The sequence below is a fragment of the Cyanistes caeruleus genome, chromosome 3, assembly GCF_971803275.1.
Source record: "Cyanistes caeruleus chromosome 3, bCyaCae1.hap1.1, whole genome shotgun sequence".
Classification (NCBI taxonomy): domain Eukaryota; kingdom Metazoa; phylum Chordata; class Aves; order Passeriformes; family Paridae; genus Cyanistes; species Cyanistes caeruleus.
The window spans coordinates 111,336,847-111,343,217 of record NC_141703.1 but is presented as its reverse complement, the minus strand read 5'-3'; the positions used below and the strand labels follow the sequence as shown (position 1 = coordinate 111,343,217).

The 6,371-nt window shown below is 39.6% G+C and overlaps 1 long non-coding RNA gene across 1 annotated transcript; it reads left to right on the top strand.

Moving 5' to 3' along the window:
* Window positions 1–1,825: 1,825 nt before the first annotated feature.
* On the top strand, window positions 1,826–6,069 carry LOC111943100 (uncharacterized). The gene is made up of 3 exons (XR_002870797.2): window positions 1,826–1,902; window positions 1,993–2,175; window positions 3,127–6,069. It is a non-coding gene; the product is annotated as an uncharacterized LOC111943100 (long non-coding RNA).
* The last annotated feature ends 302 nt before the right edge of the window (window positions 6,070–6,371 follow it).

Genomic DNA, 6,371 nt, shown 5'->3' with positions numbered 1-6,371 from the left:
GCACTCATTATGGTTTGGACTTGTTCTTAATTGTGAGCCCACTGCAGAAACCCTCAAGACAGAGCTTGATCAGCAGCCAGCAATAAAGTTGAGTCTTCTCCAAATGAGACACAGCATGCAGGAGGACTTGTCCAAATGCCAAATAATATTTTATTATAAGAAAATATATTTGTGAAACATAAATTTTCTGGGATGAGTCCAAACTGAAGGCTTTCTTCCACAGGCTCAGGGGAAGAAGAGGAGATGGTTCCAGAAGCCCAGGACATACCGTGAAGTTTGACTTGCTCTGCCCTCCCTTTTGAAGAGACAGCCAAAACTTGAACATTTAAATGTTTTTTTCTGAAGGACTCTGTTCTGTGGTACGCAGCCAGAAGCCTTTCATGCTCTCAGTGATGTTTGGCTCCCTTCTGTAACCTTTCAGTGGTGAGTCCTGACTGATCCTTAAAGCTGTACCAGGTCACCTCTCCATCTGCTCCCTGCTCAGGCTGACCTTGGGCTGCTCCAGCTGCTGCTCATCGCTGCTCCCTTTGTGGGGGACATGCCACAGATGCCCAGGTGACAAGCAGGGAGTCAGCCATCCCACAGAGAAACTCTGCATTTTATCAGCAATTGTGAAACTGTTTTAGAGCAGGACTCACCCTGGTGCAGGGGCAGTGGCACGGCACACTCAGAACGGCACTAATTAGCGGTGCTCCTCCTTTACACACAGGCTTTACACTTTGCCTTACCTTCTGTGCTTCTTCTCACTACCCATTTCCAGTAATTACTCGTGCTCATTAGTTTTCCTTCTGGTATTTCACCCATTTAAAGTGACTCATGGGCTGGGTTATGCAAGGAGCTTAATCTCTGCTTTCCTTCTTGTGCCTGAGAGGGAAGCTTTATTCCCAACCCTCACATTAAGGCAGCCCCAGCTGGTGAATGTCTCCTGCTAAAAAAACACCCCAATGAAAGCATTCTTAGAAAGGTAATAGTTATGGAAAAAAAACCTGTTCTACTATAAAAAATTTGGGATAGTTTACCAACATTTATGAATTTATTCTTTTTCTGAGCAGACCTAGTTATTAAATCTTTGCCAGAAACACAGTGACCTTGCAGCAAAACTTGACAAAAAAATCCTTTTCTTTGGAAAGAGACTCTTCCATTTTGCCATCTGTCTTCATCAGACTTCTCCTGGCCAGAAGCACTTAAAATAATTTATCTAATAAAGCCTCTTGGGGAAGCCCTGTCTTGGTGCATATTTGCCTTTGAAGCCAGTTTGTTGGTGGTTTATAGAGAGCCAAATTAGCAGATGACACCCGAAGGGAAACTCTGCTCATTCCCTCAAAGGTCAGCTCAGTAAAGAGAGCAACATCTTCGTTTGGGCACATGACCTGGGGACTCGGGGACACAGCAGTGACAACTTCCCTGCTGCCATATGCTCCAGCCATCTGGGGTGAGCCAGGCTGATGGATGTGGCACAGCTTTTCCTCACTGAGCATTTCTAGCTTGGCCCATGCACCTTTTTGGAAAGGAACTTTCATTCCTGGGAAAGAATATTTTGCAATAGCATAAGCCCTGTGACTTGTATCACAAAGAGGGATGTGAAAGGGTTTGTGGTTGTTCTCTGGGCGTTCAGCTGCTCGGGGCACTGCTGTTAAATGCCCTGAGCAGACGGTGGAATGTGTCTCCTAAAAGTTCACTCATTATTTATAGGCTATGATTCTAAAAGGGAATCTGAGGATAATGCTAGACACGAGACAATGTCAACTGATTTGGTTTATATATTCACTCAGCTGTGGTTTATAGTTTAAGAAAAACCTGTTATTTTTAAAAGGTTGTGCCATCCACAGTTTTTCAGAGTCACAAAATGCTTCCTACAAATGAGAGCTGGAGTTATGAGAGATTTCAGATTCAATGAAGCAAGTGAGAGTTTCTTTTAAAACTTGGTCATATTTAGTTTTAGATTTTTTTTTAATTTTTTTTATTTAAAATAAACATTTGCATTCTTGACAGGTGATCATGGTTTATCATCCCAGTTTTTATTGGATTCTGTGAATCTCTTGTGAGCATTTTTGGCTCTTCTAGAATTGACAAGGAAACAAAAAGCTGCCCAAAGGGTGAAGATAAGACAAAACAGACTGCAAAGGATAGAAATCTGATGACCTAACTGAAGATACTGCTTGAAATGTGGCATTGGTAAGATCCATCTTCTCCATCCCCATCATTTATGCAATTATTCATTGGAGACATTTTTGAACATTTTCTGATGGGATAGTTTTAATATTTTGAATTTCTAAATGACATATTTCAATGGCTCTTTTTTTCCTCATGTTTTTTTCAGATATTTTCTATCTACATTTAGGAGAATGTTTTGGTAATCTAGCTGGAGAAGGCTGGAAGAACATGGATGAACAGTAAAGCCAGGATTTAGGTCTTGGCTTCATTAGCTTATCATTAATTAATCATGCAGATATCAAGGACAAAATGGAATGTGGTTATCTGGATAAATCATGACCACCAACTAAAATGATGTGAACATTATCAACTGATCTAGTTTTTATTTGAAAATATTTCATAATGCCTGCAGATGTGTTATTGTCAGAGTGTCTGCAGCTGACCTTGTAGGTTTATAGTAAGTCACCCAAACCAGAAAAGGAATCAAAAGGGCCCATGATCAAGGCCCATCACAACTATCTCACAGATGATTTACTTTTTCAGACTATTGCCTGAGATCATGCTTTTGAGGTTCTGATGAGTGAGGAATAACCATTTGCTGTCTTTTACAATAAAATGAACATCAAGAGATACTGGGGAATGTCAGGTTCAGAACAAACAAACAAACAAACAAACCAACCAGTCTCATTTTCATACTGTGGATAATTAATCTCCTTGGGCATATGGGACACACAGCTCTCCAGCAGCTCAGCTGGCCTCAGCATCTCCAGGCAGTGACCCATTCTTCCCAGGACAGGGCAATGTGATGAACCCTTCCCAGTTCCTCAAATATATAAACATCCCCCCCAGCCTGCTCCCCAAGCCTTCAGTGAAGAACTGAAAGAAGCAAATATACTGGATGACTCCAGGAAAAAAGGAATTATGAGCTCTCAATATACAGATAATAAAACATAAACTACTTTCCATTTTCAGATCATCAGAAGCTACTGCTAATTAATGGTGGGCTGCTCTGAAGGACTGCCAGCAGTTGGTTTAATATATGTGAACATCTCTGCTTTTTCCACGTTGGCATCTCTTAGGAAGAACACCAATACAACAAGCTGCAATGACTCTTTCCTGAAATAATATAGTTTGGCTTACTACAGAGCAATAAAATACCTAAATTAATACTTTCATGCCAAATGCACAATTAACCCCATGGGAAACAAAAAGAAAAGCATTATACATTTTTTTAATAGTTCTTTTTTTATTAAAACAATTAAATATATATTGCAGGTTTTTCAAAAAAGGGAGAAAATTTTTCTGATGTAAATCATCCCTTGTAACCGTGCAATATTTGATTTTGATCTAAAGGTGTCAGAGATGGTATTGTGTAACATAATCCTAGGAGACAATGTCCATGTATGTGTTGAGCTCTTCTGTTTTTGAAAATAAAGTTGTTCCTGGGTTTTGTGACATGCTGCACCATTCAGAAGCTCCGTGGAGTTTTCCCACACCAGTTTGCATATTGCAATTCCTCAGGCTAAAATGCCATATCAGTTATTCAAGGTGTGCTGGGAAGGAGTTGTACTTTGTTGCTGCTGCCATCAGAAACATGTCATGGAACTTTCCACTGCCTCTACAGACACAAAACTCCACAGACTTCACTGGAATTGACAGTATTCCAGGCAGCCACATATGCACACAGGTATGATATTTATTAATTGTGAAGTCGGCTGTTCCAGCCACAGATTTAAAAAGCCTTCCAGTGAAAGGCAGGTTCAGCTTTTTGACAGAAATCGTGTTCAGTCTTCATAAGAAAAGCCTTTAATGGGATGCCCATCAATTTGCTCATCTTTAGATTTCACTTCAAATACAAAAATATCAATCAAATATGAGAGATCTCCAGGGCTGCTTTGCATTTTGGAGCCTGAGGGCTCTCCTGATGTGGCTTTCTCACCTCACCAGCGCAGTGCCTGATTTGTCATAAAAACTTTCATGGACTAAAATAGCCAATTTGAATAGATTGAGTAGCACCAGGGAAGGGAAAAGCCTGAGAAATAAATCAAGTGTGAACATAATGGCATCTCGGTGGGTTTTGTAAAGACTCATTTTAACCTGGTGGTTTCACGGACTGGTAGGAAATAGGTGGAGAAAGGGGAAAGATATAAAAGAAAATAAGGGGGATAAAGTACTTGACTGACTGAATGGTGACATGGAATAATTGCAAGAAGCATTGGAGAGATCATAGGGAGCACAGGATTACTGAAGCCAGGAAGCCAATGGGCAGATCTTCCCTCAAGGAAGCTCTAAAGCTCTCTGGTGAAACAAGCTCTCATGCAGTCATGCTTTTCAGGAACCTTCCTCACAACTTCACTCACAATGCTTGCTTTGCATTTAACCTATTTCCTTTGCTGCATAAGCTGTGCTCTCCTACAAATTGCACAAGTTTAACCTTGATAATTTTCCTTTTTTCCCCTGATTTGAAATGCAGCAACACGTTTCCCAAGTTGCTGAAATATATAATTGGCTGCAAGGTAAGGAAAATAAGGAAAAGATACAAGGAAAACAATTAAAACACCAAAGTTCTTTTTGACCTGGAAAGTATTTCAAGGATCTATATTTTATAGAAGCTGACATAAGTGCCACAGCATGATGAAATCTACTGGACCCCGAGCCCTAACTTCTTCACTGACCTCATGATAAAGCCAGCATTTTCCTACCACATTTGTTCTGAATAAATGTCTTTTCCTGTCACTCAAAACTACAGATTACTGGTGCCACTCATCTGTGTTTAATTCCTGAAATCCACCACCAGGAACATCAGTATTCACAACAGTTGCTTCTCCTCCACTCTTGGCTTACAAGGCTTACAAGAAGGAAGTACCTGAACCCTCAAATCCAGATAAGTTGCTTTTAATAAGGAGCTAGAGAGTGGCAAATTCACTTCAAATGTCCTCGTCTTCTGTTTGAATGGTTGTTACATAACAGAAAAGGGACAATACTTTTCCATTTTACTTCTTCAAACAAAAGTAGGTATATCTTGATCTTTAACAAAAATCATTCACTTTTAATTTAGAGGCCTATTTATTTCAGGCTTCTTCCTTTCACCTCTTCTTCTCTCCCCTCCCCTCTTCCTGTATTTAATTTTTACTTGACTTTGCTTTCCCCACATAGACATTTTTTGACATGTGAGCAAAGGCATACGCTTAATTACTTAAAATCAAAGCCTTTAACAAGTGAGGAGAACAATGCCTTTGGCATCCAAATAAATGAAAAATGAGATGGGAAAGGCATCCATACTGATCTAGTCAGCAATGGATTTCTTTAGTTGAATTTTATAGCCCTGATGAAGAATGAGATGAGACCACTTACGTGATTTAAGCAAGCACTTAAGCAGACAGTAGAATTCCAAGTCATACTTACCTCTTTTTAGTAGTTGCCTCTTTTAGTAGGATGGTATTTAGTGTTAAACAAATAACTGGATGACTCGCCATGGAGAAACCAGCAGCAGGTGGAAGGGTTATTGATTTCACGGAGAAGCAAGTGAGCTGAAGGAGGAGCAGCAGAGGACTTTAGAGCATTACTGTGGTCAGCTCATGAGTCTGAAACCTGCAAATCATCATTCAAATGGTCATTTAAAGCTTATCATTTAAATGTGATACCAGTACACTTTTCCTTTGCAGCTGCCTTCCTTGCTTCTGTGTTACATTTGCAAAGATAAAACTTCACACATCATTTTTATGGTTTTGACGAGGACTATGTGGTTTTCTACATTGGGGAATAACTTACAAATATTTTTTTGTAAATTATAGGTAAGACATCAGTGCTGGGGTTGCATGTTAAAAAAGCCTAGGTTCTATCTGTGATCATTGAAGCAGGGCAAGAATTGTTAATATGAACAAGTGTATATAATTTAATAAAAAAGACACAAAAGAGGAGAAGCAAAATATGTCATGCATTTCACAGAAGGCCAAAATCACAGATAAGGTTTTACCATGTTGTCAAAGTTATGGGTTCTCAAGCTTTACAAACACAGCCCTGATTTACCTGAACTCTATTCTCCCTGAGGAAAAATTATCATTGTTGAGGAAAAAAAAATATCATTATTAAAACCAAATCTAAAGAAAAAATCGAGGGAGTTTGAGTGACTCATGCAAGGCCACAGGGGAAGTCTAAGTCAGGATACACCAATATCTTGATGGTGTCAAAACCCTAAGAAGGTACTGCTAGTTTAA